Here is a 19299-nt window from a genome sequence, read left to right as displayed (position 1 = left end):
ACACAACAAGACAATACTATTCAAATAAGCCATAAGCATTAATATGCACTTAGTCAACATTATATCAATTTCTATAGTAAGTCTTATGGATAGCACAACAAGCTCACTAAGATCTTGACATACTCTATTGATCAAGCATGAAGGAAGGCCTTTATAGTATCTACATCATTAATCAATCTAAGTCCAAAACTCAATAAGATCAAATTGGTTAGGTCAGTAGGTGGGAGGCTCCCTGTAGCTTTTCTTAGACCCTAACAAAGTTGGCCAGGCTAGCATATGGACCTAATTAAAAAACTATCTTTAACACTTATGTAGACACCAATTGATCAAATGAATTCGATATTTGATTTGTAAATGAATCCCGATATTACAACTTAATATAATTTTTGTAGAGGGTCATTGAACTGGTCTCGACACATCCTAGCTACTACATAAAATGTAATATGCAAATTATGCAATTCAATATGCCTTTCCAAGCTATAATATCATTCATATTAACATGCCAAAAATAATTACAATAATCATATAAGGGTGCACAAATGATTTAACATATAATAAGTTTAGTCAATATTGAAACAAACCCTAATCGAATTAGGCATGCATTACACCCTTAATCAAAAAATTGATTTAAATATCAACCAACTATGAATTAATAAATTTTATATTATCATAAATTTAAAATTTTAATAACTAAAATTTAAATCTATAGTTCAAATAAAGTCAAAAATAATTTTTGATTTTAAGATCGATGCTAAAAATCGATGCAATATTTTTGGCAAAATATGAACTAGAACAATTCTATATTACACTTATTTGATTGAATCTGATTGAATCTAATAAGGTTGGCTCTTAGACCACTGTTGGATTTCGATTATATAGTAGAATATAAATTTTAAATTTTTTAAACATGCATATCAAAAGCTTTAACAATTAAAACTATCGAACTGAAATCCAAACCCTAGAATCACCTTGTAGATGTCGAACAAAATAAAATCAAACATGCAAAGAGATAGAATCTTATACTTCCTCAAATGAGTAGTATGATAAGAAGGTGATCTCCATGAAAATCTAAAATAGAAGTCCTCCAATCGTGATCCATACAAAAGTTGGTCAAGGTCCTTCCTAATTGGTGCGCTACCACAGCCTTTTCTTCACAAGAATACTATCAGCTTCGAACTTGAAGAACGATCACATCAATGACCAGTTATCTTTGATTTTACCACTAAGATCACACCAAAAAAATTTTCTCTAGAAGTCTCATAAATTAAGATTTGATTTTGTGCTCCAACATATGTAAAAATCAAATCCTAGGACAAGCTCATAACACTTACTACTTTTCTCGCCACCCTTCTTACTATTTTTTCTCTCAATTTTTTCTTATCTTTTCTTCATATTTTTTTTTAGATTTTTTCTCTCTTATCACACATCAAAAGCCTCTAGTTTTTTATTAAAATCTAGCCCTTATCTTATATGAGACACCCCATATAAATAGATAAGGAAGGGATGTGAAGAAGCCCCTAGGGGTGCCAACTCTTGGTGCTCCACATCTTCACATGGAGAATTAATTCTTCATAGCATTAAGTATTGTAGAAGAGGCTTCATACAGAAGGACTCCTCCTCTTCTATGCCCCATAATTTTCTTATTAAAAACTGGCATGTGATAATTAAGATATCAGAAGAAAATGAGGAGATGGATAAGAGTTTTAAGGAAGAAGGACTCTTTCACTTCTCAATGCTAAAAAGGGTGGGTGGCAATTTATTTTTCATGTGGAACATGGGTGGCATGGAGGTCTCCTTCTACACTTAAAAATCTTTCAAGTTGGATAAGAGTCCAATTAAAATAGACCTAATCCAATTAGGTCAAAGGCAACAGGTTTAGTTTAGCTCAAACACTTTCAACTTAACCTAATTAGAAATTTGGGTTAGCATAATGTACTAGCATATCAAATTAACCTCTATAATTTATATTAAATTCTAATTAAATTAGATGAAGATCAAATTCCAAAGTGTGTAACCCATTGGATTTCAAATCTAGCCAGCAGTGGATACAAACTCTTGACCTAACCCTAATCCGATCAGATTAGGTCAGCTCAAGAGTCCCAATCAACTAGAACTTTTTTTAATTAATTTTTAAATTAAATTATTTTAATTTTGATGAGTTCACAAGTCAAGATTAATGTCTAACAACGTGTCATGACTATTTGAAATAAAATTTTGATTGAAATTATCAAAATATCCTTCAGTGGCAAGTAACTGTGTAATTCAATCCTTTAGTCAAACAATATCTCAGATGAGCTGTGGACATAAAATTATGTTAAACTCAAATACTTATCTAAATATATCTCGATTAGAAGGTGATGATTTAGTTGATGATACATTAGAAATCTCTTTCTAATTATCATCCTACTTTGGCCAAAGACTTTCAGAATCATCAATCTATGAGATCACATAGGATGTTCTCCCTTTATTAAGAGTGATTGATCCCTTATTGATCACTCACAACCTCCATGCATACTTCACCACATCTAAAATATCCCACACAAGGATCAGAGTATCAAGTTAGGAAGTGAACCAAAATATAGATTTATGTACACAAGGTACCAAGGTGATCTCAGATCAAAGGATCACTTACACAACTCCCACTAGAGAATCATCAGCTGATATGAAAATAAGACTCCATCAGATATTCTCTTATAGGTTTATTTAGTAAACTCATTCTTTAATAAGCACCCACATCCTTATATTAGTGTTACTACATAAGAGGTTATGAGATCAACCACCTTCATCGCTGAGCATACATAGGATGTGTCAATCTTATCGGTATCATTGATCTCTGACTCAATGAATCAATGACTGAGAATATTTTAGGTCATGGCTATCAAAGATTTAGGTTTCACTTGCGTAATCTCATCACGGCCCTAAAATCATTGTCCAGACCTATGGAGTTCATTATAATCTTAAAAATAATAATAAGAAACGGTATATAATAAATCGAGAAGCCTATGTTATTAAATAACAATGTCAATTATATGAGCTTGAAAGATAAATTATAAAAAATATCTGATTGCATCCCATATGCGATTGGCTTGTAGAATATTATTCTTTTAAATCTCTGCTTCACTATCACTTCCTCTTAACACCAATCACCACCATATCATCTCCTTGTTCTCTAATAATAGCATATACCATGAGAAATAGTTTCTTTCCTCCCTCTAGTAGTAGCCACCTTATCTAATCATCTCACAATCCATCCATTGCCTCTAATACAGTTGTCTTTACCACCCAGTAATACAGTTCATGTTTTATCCATTGGCCTTGATACCTCTATCACTTATTTCCATGTTACATGGCAATGGTCCCTCATTGATCATAAGTGAAGCTCAAGCACCGAACAAAGTGATCAACCAAGAAGGAAGAAGGAAGGAGATTTCACCAAGAAAAAAGGAAGAAGGAGAGGTGTTGACCCTATGATAGATTTTGATGATTACCACACTTTGAGTAATTATGATTCTAATCATATGTTTCAAGATTGGATGTAGGATTTTTTAAGTATCCAAAATGAAAAATTTATCTTAAGAATAAATCCTCTCAAAAAGTCAAGCTAAAGTACTTAAAAGAATAAGTTCTCATAAATTTGGATGGCCCATTATGAAGAAAATAAAATTAAAAAAAGCAAATATCTTTTGAAAGTATTGGAGCCAAAAAATTTAATTTTGAGAGGCTAAAATATGAAAAAAAATAATGTTAGAAGATTTTGAGTCGACTCCAAAAATTTTGAGTCAACTCTGACACGTTGGAAGAAGATTGACACAGATCTGAGTCGATTTGAAGTCAATCTGAGCTGACTCTCTCAAAGAAGACAGAAGATTATATTTTCAAGATCCTTACAAGTCGAGCCAACTCACTTTCAATCTATGTTGACTCTTCTGTCGAGCTGACTCATCTGCAGAATCGAGTTGACTCCATTCATGGGGACAGTAATAATGGCTAGTTTTTTATACTTTTTCAATAAATAATTTTTGCTTCTAATGGCTATTTGAGTCCTTCCAATGGTCAAAACTCACTCAAAAGCCTCTTCCAAACTTATAAAAGGCTAGAGAATCAATTTGAAAAATAGTCAAGAGGATCAAAAAGAGAAAATCATTAGTTTGAGTGAGGAACATTGAATACTATTAAAAAGAAAAGAAAAGAGAGGAATTAGTACACAGATTTAAGAGTTTTCAAAGAGTAATCTTCTTCAATATCTTCTACATCCTCTCAAGCATCATTTAATGAGAATTCAAACCTTAAAGAGCAATCCTTCGGCTTCTACTTCAAGCTTCAAAGAGTTCATTTCTATTTTTATTTTTATGCTCAAATTTTTTACATTGTATTTTATTTTCTTACAAGTTTCTTTGAGAGAAAGAAATTTAGGGTTAAGCCCATCCAAACTTAAAATTGGACAAATGTAGGTTTGGTTGGTGAGCCCATAAAATCAACTGGATTTATTGTGAGTTTAGAAAATAATCGGTGTAAAATTATGGTTAGTGATCTTGAAAAATCAACTGGATTTGCTTGTGATTCTAGATAAAATAAATACGCTGTAATCAAAAAGATTATAGTGAAATTTCTAAAGGACTGTTGGGGAGTGGATGTAGGTATGGGGCTATACCAAACCACTATAAATAATTTTATGTTTATCTTATGCCTTTTGCTCTCTTACTTTGCATGCCTTGTATTATTTTAATTCTCATATAGTTTTACTTATTTCACTGCTACATATTGTTTATTCTTCATAAACACTCAAATAAGTATAATTTGAAGCATATATTTATTTAGATTATTAATTTGATTAAAATTTTTAAAGAATCTAATTCATTCCTTTCTCTTGGATTGCTACCTTTCTGAGCAATAAGAGGAATGAAGAGGGAAGAATAGAGAAAAGAAGTGAGCGAGGGGGGGAAGAAAGGAAGGGAAAGGGAGAAAGGTAAGATAAAGGGAGAAGAAAGAACAATAAAGAAGGAAGAGAGGAATGAAATAATAGTCAAGGATATAGAAGGGAAAAAGAAAGGGTCAAGGATGGAAAGAGGATTAAGAGATAGAGAGTATGAAGAGAAAGAGAACTGAAGGAGGAGAGGTAAAAAGGGAGAGGAGAGATGAGGCGAGAAGAGAGCCATAGAGTGTGAAGAGAGAAGACAGTTGGAGAAGGGAGAGAGATAGTTGAAGAGGGGAGTTTCCTAGCCATACCAACCCCAAAAATTTTAGAGAGGCGATTCATTCTTGCTAGGTATAACATCTTCTTGAAAGAATAGTACCCTACAAGCCAATCTCATAAGATACGATAGGAACTTTCTTGTGCTATCTTCCTGCTCATTTGTATGATATTAGTTATTTTATTTATGAGGTACTATATTTTATCATTTGCTGCATTATTTTTTTTATGATTATAATAAATCTCATAGATTAGGATAATGATTTTAGAGCCATGATGAGATCATACCAATGAGATCTAAAATCTTGATAGCCCCAATTTAAAATATTTTTAGTTGTTGGATCATCGAGTCAAGGATCGATAATGCTGGTAAGATTGGTACATCCTATGTATGCTCAATAGAGAGGGTGGTTGATCTCACAATCACTTATGTGGTGACATTAATACAAGGATGTAGGTGCTTATTAGAGAATGAGTTCACTGAACTGACCTATAGGAAGAACATCTGATGGAGTCTTACAGTATATCGACAGATAGTTCTCCAGTGAGAGTGGTGCAAGTGATCCTTTAACCTGAGATCACCATGGTATCTTGTGTACATGGATCCTTACTTGGTTTATTCTCTAGCATACCACTTTGAGATGTGTGTGGGATATTCTGGGTATGGTGAAGTGTGCATGAAGGTTGTGAGTAGTTAATAAGGAATCGATCACTCCTTATAGGAGGAGAGAACATCCTATGTGATCTCATAGGATGATGACTCTAAGAGTCTCTGGCCAGAGCAGGGATGAACAGTAGAAATGATTTCTACTTGTTCATCAATCGAGTCATCATCATTGGATCGAGATACATATAGATAGATATTTGGGTTTGACATATTTTTATACCCATATCCTTTCTGGGATGTTGTGTAATCGAAGGATTGAATTACACGGTAACTCTCCATGGAAAGATAATTTTGATATTTTTATCAAATTTCAAATCTTTCAGATAGTCATGATATATTGCTAAATGTCAATCTTGACTTATGGACTCATCAAAATTAAAAGACTTTAATTCAAGAATCAATTAAGAAGAGTCCTAGTTGATTGAGACTCTTAAGCTGACCTAATCTAATCGGATTAGGATTATGTCATGAGTTTGGATCCACTACTGGCTCGATTAGGAACCCAATGGATCACACATAATAGAGATTTGATCTTAGTCTAATCTATTTAGATTTATTATAAGTTCAATGGGTTAATTGAATTGTTAGCACATGAATTAATCCAAGTTTCCAATTGGGTTCAGTGCAAAGGTGTTTGTGCTAACCCTTGACTTGTAGCCTTGATCTAATGTGATTGGAGTTGAACCTGTATTTAAATAGGTAGCTTATCTGATTTTTATGAAAGAGTTTTATGTGAATCAATCTCCTTCATGCCAAACCACATGCCAAATTAATTGGGACGCCACATTTATTTTTGGTGTTAAAGAAGGAGAGTCCTTCTTGCATACTTCTCTTAAATTCCTTACATGTTCCACACGTCCTATTATTTTGTGCGACATCAGATGATGCCTTGAGATATGTGGGTGTGGAAGAGGAGGAGGAGTCCTCCTTGGAAGGAATTTGAATGCCACAAAATAAATGGGACGTCACATATATGTGATGAGATTATGAAAGAGTCCTTAATGTCATGGACTCTTTAACTTCTCATGCGCTCCCTTAATTCCACGTGCCATAAGATGGCGTCCAGATTTTTTTATGCAGAGGAAGAGTCCTTCTACAGATAAAACACCTCTTATTCCATGCCTTGTACTTGGGTTTCCATGCTGAAAAATTAATTTTACCTAGGAAAAATATGTGGCGCCCCTTCATACCTTATATAAGGGGCATCCCATATGGCATAAAATTCAATCCAAGATTGGTTTATATGTGGGATTAGATGAGGAAAAGATAGAAAAAATCTAAAGTGAAAAATATAAGAAAAAGGGAGAGAAAAATAGAAAGGAAGAGAAGAAAAAGGAAAGCATATGATGCTTGTCCTAAAATCAGATTGTTCATGTGTTGAACATATAATTTGATTTGTGTGTGATAAAATCTTTTGAGAAAAGGTTCTTAGAGAGGTCAAAGAGGAGGTGTTGAAGGCATACAAGCTGTGGTGCAATCCATTCTTGCGAAGGATGATCAACAGCGAGCTTGTGAAGAAGGTTGCAGCACCATGACGAATTGGGAATGACCCTGATCAGTCCCGTATGGATCACTGTTGGAGGGCTTCTACTTTGGAGTCTTATGGAGATCTCAAGATTACCAGTTTATGATTTTCATGATGATATATGACTTCTGATCTCTTCTTGTTATATATGCTTATGTTATTTGATTGCAATCATCAAGATGTTCCTGAGGTTTTTGTGTTCTGATACTTTAATTTAATTATTAAATTTATTTTTAATTATTGAATTCATATAAAAATTTTTAAAATTTATATTTCACTGTGTCACCAGAATCCAACAGTGGTATCAAAGCCATCCTTGATTGATTCAATCAAATTTTATGTTATTTTTGTGATTTGGATTAGATCTAGTTTATATTATGTCAAAATCAAATTTTTTTGATTGATGTTTAATTGATGTTCTTGATGCAGTTTTGTAAATGATAAATATTATCGATCCATGATCAAACCTTGGATATGAAATTCTATGATCTTTAGACTTGTGAGACAAGTTTAAGATTAGATCCCATAATCTAATTTTTGATGGAATTGAAATCCAGTGCATGTGATGCGTGGAGCTTTGGAATGCTACATATGAATGTACATTACCAAGATTTAGGGTTCTTGCATTTGATGCATTCACCTAAGATCCAAGTGCCGACCACCATATTATTGGGCACTCACCATTATGGGTCGACCATCTTGGTTGTTGCCCGAGATATGTATGGAGTCGAAAAAATTTGATCATGGAAAGAAAGCATCAGACATAGATTAGAGTTTTTTGTCGATGGATTTGGTTAGCTATAATTCATTATTCTAATGTAATTAGAATTAATAATTATAGATTAAATCAAATTTATAGTTCTAATTCGATTAGAAGTTTTGTTTAATTTAGGTTGATCAAGTTGTCATTTACCTAATTTGATTAGGGTTTGAGTCATGATTGATCGAATCTATGTTAACCTAATTGGATTAGGATTAACCTAAGAATTGATCAATCCAACTCAAATGGATGATAAATGATTGATCTAAAATTAAAAATTAGATCAAGTATTGAACCCGAATCAAAAATCCTGTATGGGCTTTATGCCCGAATATTTAAACATCTCTTTTGACATGTGTATGAATAATATCATAATTAAGATAACATGAGTTGTTTGTTACTATATTTTATAATTGTTATAAAATATTTGTTGTGTGGTTATAGACTATGGAACATCTATGTGATGGATGTATGCATGAATGCTTCCTTATTGGCTGATTATATAAATGTATCTACAAGAGTTGCAATTGGGGTTGGATGCCCCTGATGTATTATATTATCAGTTGTACTTTTCTTTTAATTGTCTCTAACTGTTGATTGAAATTTTTACATGTTGATGTAAAATAATATAAAAAAATTATTTGAGAATAGATAGAAATTATTTCTTTTAATTTTTAAATAAAGATCAAACATTCATGGTAGATTTCATACAGATGAAGACTTGACTACCAAGTGTTTAAGAGTAGAGGCACATTTAGATTGACCATGAGATGATTCAATCTATGATACACCTAGTGTATAACCCATTTATCATCCTGTGACATGGATGATCTTTCAAAAGTCCATAACCATTTGTTTTCCTTTATTTGCTCTTACATGCTGGTAGTTTGAATTATGTTTAGATTGCATATGATGTATAAATATATATTTAGGATGTACATGAGATCTAAGTATCTCATTTAAATTATATTAAGTCATAATGAAGAAGTATTAAAAATACTACCCATACCTTCCTTCATGCCAAGCCAATATTATGTCAAGAACCATAGTAGGCTTGTTGTGCTGTCCACAAGACTTGCTATGGGGACTGATTTAATAATATCTTGGTACATAATGAAGCTAATGGTACTTAGCTCATACTTAGTCAATAGAGTATGTCAAAAACTATAGTAAGTTTGTTGTGCTATTTACAAGCCTTGCTATAGGGATTAATATGATGTTGACTAAGTGATGCTTATGGCATATTTTGGTAGTGCAGTCATGTTGTATTATCCACAAGGATAGTATTATTCAGATATGATCATATAAGATTGAAGGGTATGACTTAACTAAAATACTATAGTTTGTTGTGCTATCCACAAGACTATATAAGTATTTTAGACGTAAAAGTTATGTTGAGAGTTGCATGAGATGTAATTGGTAAAGAGTTATCTATCTTTGAACTCATAGGAGCTTATTGTACCATCCATAAGATTTTTTATGAGATATTAAAATCTCAACCCCACTAAGAAACTAGATGATATATTTTTTCAATTTCATACTTGAGGGCTATGAAATTTGTTAAAATAGTGGAAGACACAATTAGATAAAAATCTCATCTAAATTATACATATCATTATGAGTAGTCCTTTTATGTTCTTATATACATATTTACATCTTCACTATCACTGCATAGGATGTTTTTAAAATTAACCGAACATCATGAAATGGTTGAGGAATCTGAGAATAGTTCTCATATAGGGGTTAGTCTCTTATTCTCTTAATTTTGATTTGTTCAAAATTGATACTATAAAGAAGAAAAAATCACATATGCAATATGGTGGGATGACAGTATAACTGTCAAATATATCCTGATTAACTTAATCATATGATTAAATCATTATCATGGATGGTGAGTTAATTTAGGATTTGATCCTTCTAACTCTCTCAAGTTTCTTCTTTAGTATCCATTAGGAGAAAAAAGGTGAAGATTGTCTTCACTATGGTATCTATTATCATTACAGTAATTATAAATATTAGAGATAAATTACAAGAGTTGTCTTGCAAGAGTGAAGCAGTAGCAGGATGCAAAAGTTACATCTGCTAATGATTTGTATATGATACAAACTAGTTTATCATTGAGTATTTTTTAGCTTCAGCACTTTGGGTATGTGATACCTCATATAGGTCTCACTTATGCAAAATATTGCTGGACCTATAAAGCTGAAGAGAGGTGACTACATACTTTTTGGCATTGATGGATAGTCCATTCATGCTAAGGCTATAGGAACCTATTTATTTAAAAACTAATAGACCATTGTTATATGTTTGAATTTATCAGAAATATTATTTCAAATCTTTTGCTATAGCATGATTTTGAAATTAATGTAAAGAGTAAAAGTTACTCTCCTTCTGATAAATTTTATGGCTATGGATTTATGATAATGGGCTTATATTTCTGTCACTTAATGATATTATTCTTCATATTGATGAGAACAAAAAAATAATATGTGATGGTTATATATCTCTGGCATTACCAACTTGACCATTTTTGTGAGTAAAAAACAAACAAGTAATACAAAGAACAGTTCTTTGTCTGTATGATTTTGAATCATATAGAACTTGTAAATCATACCTTATGGATAAAATGACTAAGATCTCATTTATTGGATATAGAAAAAGGCATGCATGGTATTTGGCCTTGTACATATGGATGTTCGAAGATCAATAATATCTCGATCTAGAGATGGACACCACATATGAGATATGGTGTGTTCCTTAATTTGCTTCATAAATCTTATTGTCTCATTCTGAGGATATACCCTAGAAATTGCTGTTTGTATTTTTGAATGAGATACCATCAAAATCTATTACTAGCACTCTATATGAGATATAGAAAAAGCAAGAGGCATGTTGCCCAGCTTATGTGAAAAGAGTTGATGTACATACATTTGTACTAAAATAGGTTTATATATGTTATCTTAAAGAGTAGTATGTGATACTATTTCACCACCCTACTAGACAAAAGATGTTTTGTCAATAGGTATGCCACCTTTTAGAAAATTTTTTTTTCTAAGGAGACAGTGGGAGGATAATTGAACTTGAGAAGTTCCAGACCTATGAACTATACTATCATAACTTGTGGAGTGTCCACAAGTTGATCCTCGATCAGATGTGCCCATTGATAAAGCACAATCATGACACACACCTCCTCACCGAAGGTCAATCTGATTGCGTAATGTACCACTCAAAATATAGGTTTGACATTATGAATGATTGTACACCATACATCATTGAGAATGATATTTTTCTTGACCTATTTGGAGATTGTCATGAGTAGAGACTCTGACAGATGGCTTGAAATCATGACATTCGAAATACTCTCTGTACATCAACTAAGTATGGACTATGGTTGAAGCACCTATGGGTATGACACAACATGTTGCTAACAGGAATGTCAATCCAAATTTTTACTTGCTATTGCCATACACTATCTAGAGAGTTTGTCTCTAATGGGAAGGCAAATCTATTTATGGATTAAAATAGGCATTGAGGAGAAAGAAACTTCTATTTTTGATGAGATTGTCAAAATGTTTGACTTTATCAAATATAGATGAATCATGTGTGTGTACATGAAGATAAGTGAGAGACCCACTAACTTCTTATGTATGTGGAAGACATACTGCATATTGGAATGAGTCCCAATATTGCACTCGATAAGGATATGCTTATCTCAAAAGTTTACATGGAAAAGACTTGGATGTAGCATCCAATATTTTTGGCATCTATAGTGATAGATATAAGTGAATGCTGGGCTTGTCCCAATCTAGGTACATGAATTTTTATGTTGAAGGTGTTCAACATGAATGGGTGTAAAGAAGTTTACGTACCCATATATTCAATGTATCAAGCCTGATGTGGTTTATGCTTTGTGCATAATCATTGATTTCAGGCAAATCCATAATGAGATCTTTTGAAAACTATAATAAGTGTTCTCATAGTACTTGAGAAGTACTAGAGGAGCAGTGAATTGGAAGAGTTTCAAACAGCAAACTGTATTTGACTCAGTTAATTGCTGTTAGTAAAGATTGCTAAGAAAAGTTGCCTGATGAAAGGGTTCATCACTGAGTTGGATGTGGTCTCATCAGGAGCCTACGCATATCTTAGGCACTTTCATCTGATTCATGATTTGATCATAAAATGAGTTAATATAAAGAATAGTATAATAGGACTAGTTCACTAAGCCTTACATAGCGGCAGTGTGTTCGTCACCCTAATTGTATGGGCATTAGGTACAGAGACGATTGGCTTTAATGCTAATGGGAGATTGAAAGAATAATATTCTATAAGCCAATCGCATGGGATGCGATAGAAACTTTTTTGTGTTATCTTTCTGCTTATTTGTATGTCATTAGTTATTTTATTCATGAAGTACTATATTTTATCATTTACTGCATCATTTTTTTTATGATTATGATAAACCTCATAGATTAGGGTAATGATTTTAGGGCCATGATGAGATCATACCAGTGAGATCTAAAATCTTGATAGCCTCAATCTAAAATATTTTCAGTCATTGGATCATCGAGTCGGAGATCAATGATGTCAGTAAGACTGGTACATCCTATGTATGCTTGATGGAGAGGGTGGTTGATCTCACAATCACTTGTATGGTGATACTAATACAAGGATGTAGGTGCTCATTAGAGAATGAGTTCACTGAACTGACCTGCAAAAAGAATATCTGATGGAGCCTTACAGCACGTCGACAGATGGTTCTCCAGTGGGAGTGGTGCAAGTGATCTTTTGAACTGAGATCACCATGGTACCTTATGTACATGGATCCTTACTTTGGTTTATTCTTTAGCACACCACTTTAAGATGTGTATGAAATATTCTGGGTATGGTGAAGTGTGCATGAAGGTTGTGAGTGGTCAATAAAGAATCGATCACTCCTTGCAGGAGGAGAGAACATCCTATGTAATCTCATAGGATGTGACTCTAAGAGTCTCTGACTAGAGCAGGGATGAACAGTAAAAATAGTTTCTACTAATTCATCAATCGAGTCATCATCATCGGATCAAGATACATATGGATAGATATTTGGATTTGACATATTTCTATATCCATAGCCTTTTCAGGATATTGTGTAATTGAAGGATTAAATTGCACGGTAACTCACCATAGAAGGATAATTTTGATATTTTTATCAAATTTTAAATATTTCAAGTAGTCATGACACATTGCTAGACATCAATCTTGACTTGTGGACTCATCAAAATTAAAAGAGTTTAATTCAAAAATCAATTAGGAAGAGTCTTAGTTGATTGGGACTCTTGAGCTGACCTAATTTAATCGGATTAGGGTTATGTCATGAGTTTGGGTCCACTGCTGGCTAGATTTAGAATCCAATGGATCACACACAATAAAGATTTGATCTTGGTCTAATCTAATTGAATTTATTATAAATTTAATGGGTTAATTGAATTGCTAGCACATGAATTAACATAAGTTTCCAATTGGGTTCAGTGTAAAGGTGCTTGTGCTAATCCTTGACTTGTAGCCTTGGCCTAACATGATTGGGTTTGAAGCTATATTTAAATAGGTGGCTTATCTAATTTTTATGAAAGAGTTTCATGCGAATCAACCTCCTCCATGCCAAGCTGCATTTCAAATTAATTGGGATGCCATATTTATTTTTGGCGTTAAAGAAGGAGAGTCCTTTCATACTTCTCTTAAATTTCTTATATGTTCCACACGTCCTATTATTTTGTGTGACATCAGATGATGCCTTGGGATATGTGGGTGTGGAAGAGGAGGAGGAGTCCTTTTGAAAGGAATTTGAATGCCACAAAATAAATAGGACATCACATATATGCGATGAGATTATGGAAGAGTCCTTAATGTCATGGACTCTTTAACTTCTCATGCGCTCCCTTAATTCCACGCACCATAAGATGGCATCCAGATTTTTCTATACAGAGGAAGAGTCCTTTTGCAGATCAAAGACCTCTTATTCCATCCTTTGAACTTGGGTTTCCATGCTGAAAAATTAATTTTCACCGTGTAAGAATTAAGGGATGCCAAGAGTTGGCATCCCTTGAAAAAATATGTGGCGCCCCTTCATACCTTATATAAGGGGCATCCCATATGGCATAAAATTCAATCCAAGAGTGGTTTAGACGTGGGATTAGATGAGAAAAAGATAGAAAAAATTTGAAGTGAAAAAGACAAGAAAAAGGGAGAGAAAAATAGAAAGGAAGAGAGGAAGGAAAAAGGAAAGCATATGATGGTTGTCCTAAAATCAAATTGTTCATGTGTTGAACATATAATGTGATTTATGTGTGGTGAGATCTTTTGAGGAAAGATTCTTAGAGAGGTCATAGAAGAGGTCTTGAAGGCATATAAGCTGTGGTATAACCCATTCTTGCAAAGGACGATCAACAATGGGCTTGCAAAGAAGACTGCAGCACCATAACGAATTGGAAAGGGCCCTAATCAGTCCCGTATGGATCACCGTTGGAGGGCTTCTACTTTGGAGTCTTGTAGAGAGATCTCAAAATTACCAGTTTATGGTCTTCATGATGGTATATGGCTTCTGATCTCTTCTTGTTATATATGCTTATGTTATTTGATTGCAATCATCAAGGTGTTCCTAGGACTTTTGTGTTCGATACTTTAGTTTAATTGTTAAACTTATTTTCAATTATTGAATTCATATAAAAATTTTTGAAATTTATATTCCACTGCATCACTGGAACCCAACACTTCTCATCAAAAAAAAATCATTGCCATACCAAGTTTAGCAACAGAGTGGTTTCATCCATTATGAAAGTGCAACAAGAAGTTTCTTTGTCACCTTATATTTTCATTCTATGCTCTGATATATTATCCAAAGACAATATAGGACTGCTTTTAAAAATATTTATGTTGGTGCAAAAATCTGCTTGCGCCGGAGAAGCTGGAGTCGAGGGAGTTGCGGTCGCCGCCGGGACCTGCAAAAGAAGTCTAAACCGGAGGTGGGGTTGCTCCGGCAAGATCCTCCGACGCTCAAGTCAGTTCTCTGCCTCAACAAGAATGGAGTGCTCGAATGAAAATTTTAGCAGAGTTTCTAGGTAAAACGAGAGCTTATGGAATAACGTATCTGGGGTTCCCCTTTTATAGGCGGAGGGGACAACAAACTGATGGTGACGCCTGTAACCGTCTGATAGTGGGCCGCCCATGGTCAGAAAAAGTTTGTTGTGGCTAGTAGTGGGGTGGACCCGTGGCTATTGCCAGGGTGTGCCACGTGGAGTCTGCCATGAGAAGCGGAGCATCGTCTGTTGTCGCGACTTGCCAGAGGATAGGAGAATCGCGCGGTATCCATCGCAGGAAGTGGAGCAGGACCGTGGCCATTATTACGGCCTGCCAAGGAGTGATGGAGCTGTGTGTAATCCATCGCAGGGGGTGGAGCAGGGTCATGGAGTGATGGAGCCGCAGGGAATGGAGCAGAATCACGGCCGTTACTGCAGCGCCCAGGGGGCGAAGGTCTACCGGCTGAAGTCCGGCGGGAGTGTCTGGCGGAGAGAGGTAGTTAGCCATCTATCCAAGAGGAGCTTGGAATCCAGCTTTCACAGGAGTTCGGATGGAGTTTCCCTTCAGTCACATCAGAGGGCAGAGCCTGGGTCCCGTAGGAGTCCGGGCAGAGTCTTCCTTGTGGTCGGAGTCATGGACGGAGCCCGACTCCCGTAGGAGTCCGGACGGAGTCTTCCTTGCGGTCGGAGTCGTGGACGGAGCCCGGCTCCCGTAGGAGTTCGGGTGGAGTCTTCCTGCAATTAAAGTCAGGTGCGAAGTCCGGCTCCCGTAGGAGTCCGGACGGAGCTTACCAGTAGTTGAAGTTGGCGACGGAGCCTGGCTCCCGTAGGAGTCCGGGTGGAGTCCTCCTTGCGGTTGGAGTCGTGGACGGAGCCCAGCTCCCGTAGGAGTCCGGGCGGAGTCTTCCTTGCGGTCGGAGTCATGGACGGAGCCCGGCTCCCGTAGGAGTCCGGGCGGAGTCTTCCTGCAATTAAAGTCAGGTGCGAAGTCTGGCTCCCGTAGGAGTCCGGACGGAGCTTACCAGCAGTTGAAGTTGGCGACGGAGTCCGGCTCCCGTAGGAGTCCAGACGGAGTCCTCCTTGCGGTTGGAATCATGGACGGAGCCCAGCACCCGTAGGAGTCTGGGCGGAGTCTTCCTTGCGGTCGGAGTCGTGGACGGAGCCCGGCTCCCGTTGGAGTACGGGTGGAGTCTTCCTTGCGGTCGGAGTCGTGGATGGAGCCCGGCTCCCATAGGAGTCCGGGCGGAGTCTTCCTGCAATTAAAGTCAGGTGCGAAGTCCGGCTCCCGTAGGAGTCCAGATGGAGCTTACCAGCAGTTGAAGTTGGCGACGGAGCCCGACTCCCGTAGGAGTCCGGGCGGAGTCCTCCTTGCGGTTGGAGTTGTGGACGGAGCCTGGCTCCCGTAGGAGTCCGGGTGGAGTCTTCCTGCAATTAAAGTCAGGTGCGAAGTCCGGCTCCCGTAGGAGTTCGGACGGAGCTTACCAGCAGTTGAAGTTGGCGACGGAGCCTGGCTCCCGTAGGAGTCCGAGCGGAGTCTTCCTTGCGATTGGAGTCGTGGACGGAGCCCAGCTCCCGTAGGAGTCCGGGTGGAGTCCTCCTTGCGGTCGGAGTCATGGACGGAGCCCGACTCCCGTAGGAGTCCGGGCGGAGTCTTCCTTGCGGTCGGAGTCATGGACGGAGCTCGGCTCCCGTAGGAGTCCGAGCGGAGTCTTCCTTGCGGTCGGAGTCATGGACGGAGCCCGGCTCCCATAGGAGTCCGGGTGGAGTCTTCCTTGCGGTCGGAGTCGTGGATGGAGCCCGGCTCCCGTAGGAGTTCGGGCGGAGTCTTCCTTGCGGTCGGAGTCATGGACGGAGCCTGGCTCCCGTAGGAGTCCGGGCGGAGTCTTCCTGCAATTAAAGTCAGGTGCGAAGTCCGGCTCCCATAGGAGTCCGGACGGAGCTTACCAGCAGTTGAAGTTGGCGACGGAGCCCGGCTCCCGTAGGAGTCCGGGCGGAGTCCTCCTTGCGGTTGGAGTTATGGACGGAGCCCGGCTCCCGTAGGAGTCTGGGCAGAGTCTTCCTGCAATTAAAGTCAGGTGCGAAGTCCGGCTCCCGTAGGAGTCCGGACGAAGCTTACCAGCAGTTGAAATTGGCGACAGGGCCCGCATGGGTTAATAAATCTTGTTGAGAACTTCGGCTGTGGGTATTTTATACCCAACACCAGTCCCCCTACTTTCGAGTTTGAATTTCGAATGAAGGAAGTACATAGAGATTGGCATAGCCGAAGTTGTCCCCTAGAATTTTGCGCACGACCGCCCCCAGATATCTTGGCATTAAATGTGCGCGTGCTGGAGTCTTTTCGAATTGGGGCGACACGAAGGGACCATTCGAAATTCCCGCTGGTACACTAGCCCAGGTACGATATAATAATGGCCCTGCCAATCGTCAGCCGCTTTTAGCCACCTGTCGGGGCGAGTGGGACACGTGTCGGGCGCGGGCTGGCCTGGGAGGATTCGCGATCATTATGACGCCGGATCCCAGGATCTATTTAAACCCGTCCTTCCACCTTTAAGGGCCCTATCCCACTCCAGAGTTCTACCAGTATCTGCCCTTCCTTCGAGAGCCCTGTTTCTGTTTGCATCTTCTCGGGCCATAGGCGCCCTTCAAGTCGTCCCTGTCCTCGCCCCTCTACATCCCTCAGAGCGATCTAGGTTAGTCCCAGAACCTTCATCTTTCTTCCCGCCACTTAGGGGCCTTTTCTTTGCCATTTTTTTTTGTTGTATTCTTTTGTGTTAGTCTCCTCTGGCCTCCCGTCCTTTGTCCTGTCCGTCTTCTTTGGGATCTTTAGAGTCTTCATTCAGAGTTATTCGGAATGTCTTCCGGCTCTTCTGCTCCCAGCGGTTCCGGAAGTTCTTCCGCCTCAAACCCCCAGGTCCCTCGCTCTGTAGACGAACCCGCGTCTGGGGCTGGGCTCCGTCCGATTTTTGCACCGGGCGCCATTCCATGTTCCTTGACTTCGGATGAACTCCTTCTGATAAGAGTTCAGTATGGAGTTCCTCCGGAGTATGACCTGGAGCTGCCTGGCCCCTCTGACCGGGCTAGCACTCCCCCACCCGATCATTTTTGCCTGTATCAGGAGGCATTCCGTGCCGGACTTCAGCTTCCACTTCCGTCCTTTGTTGTCTCCCTCTTCCGCTTCCTAGACATCTCCTTGGCTTCTGTTGCTCCAAATTTTTTTAGGTTTTTGATAGGGTTTCTCTCCCTTTGCCACGTAGTCGAGGTCCAACTGTCCCTCTCCCTGTTTAGGCACTTCTATACCTTCAAGCGTCATCCTTCGGTGAAGGACTGGTGGTACTTCTCCCCTCAGTTCGGCAAGAAGGGGTTGCTGAAAGGTGCCCCTTCTTCAATCCACAACTGGAAGGGGAAATATCTCTTCGTCCACTGCCCGACCCTGCGGCTGGGCCTACCCCCTTGGGGCTCTCTGAGGGATTCTGTCTGTCGGGCCCCCAGCCTGGGGGAGGATGACCTCCGGGCTGCCCGGAAGCTTCTCGCCTATTCCGCTCCTTCCCTTCCAAACCTTCTGAGGGAGCAATTTCTGTTCAACATCAGCCTGAGCCCCCAGGATCCTGCGAGTACTTCACCCTTTCCTTTCTCTTCTTTCTTCTGTCCTTCTTCTTTCTTTTTTTTTTTTTTTTGCCACTCCTTTTTCATTCCATTATTGATTTCTATTTCTCTTCTTTTTCTCTTCTTTTTTTTTTTTTTCAAGAAATGGACGCTGAAGCAGCGCGGATGCTTGCTAGGGGCCTCAAGGCCCACAAAAGAAAGGGTGCCGCGATCGTCGGATCGGCAAAGAGGGCCAGGGCAGAGGAGTCGAGCTTGGTCGCGCCCATCCAGGTGGCTGCAGCAATCGACATTCCCTCGGACGTCGAACCTACGGCCCCCCAGGCCTCTTCGAGGAGTCCACCGATTGGGGCCCCCGTTTCGGGGGTCCGCCCCATGGAGGCGCCCGTAGCCGAGAGGGGGAAGAGAAGGAAGTCGGTGGCCCGCAGGGTGAGTAGCCGTCGAGCCACCACCGACGAGTCCCTCTGTTCCGAAGAGGAGCTGGAGAATCCCTTCAATGACAGG

Source organism: Elaeis guineensis, chromosome 1 (genome assembly GCF_000442705.2).
Source record: "Elaeis guineensis isolate ETL-2024a chromosome 1, EG11, whole genome shotgun sequence".
NCBI classification, from domain to species: domain Eukaryota; kingdom Viridiplantae; phylum Streptophyta; class Magnoliopsida; order Arecales; family Arecaceae; genus Elaeis; species Elaeis guineensis.
Note: the sequence above shows the minus strand (reverse complement) of the source record.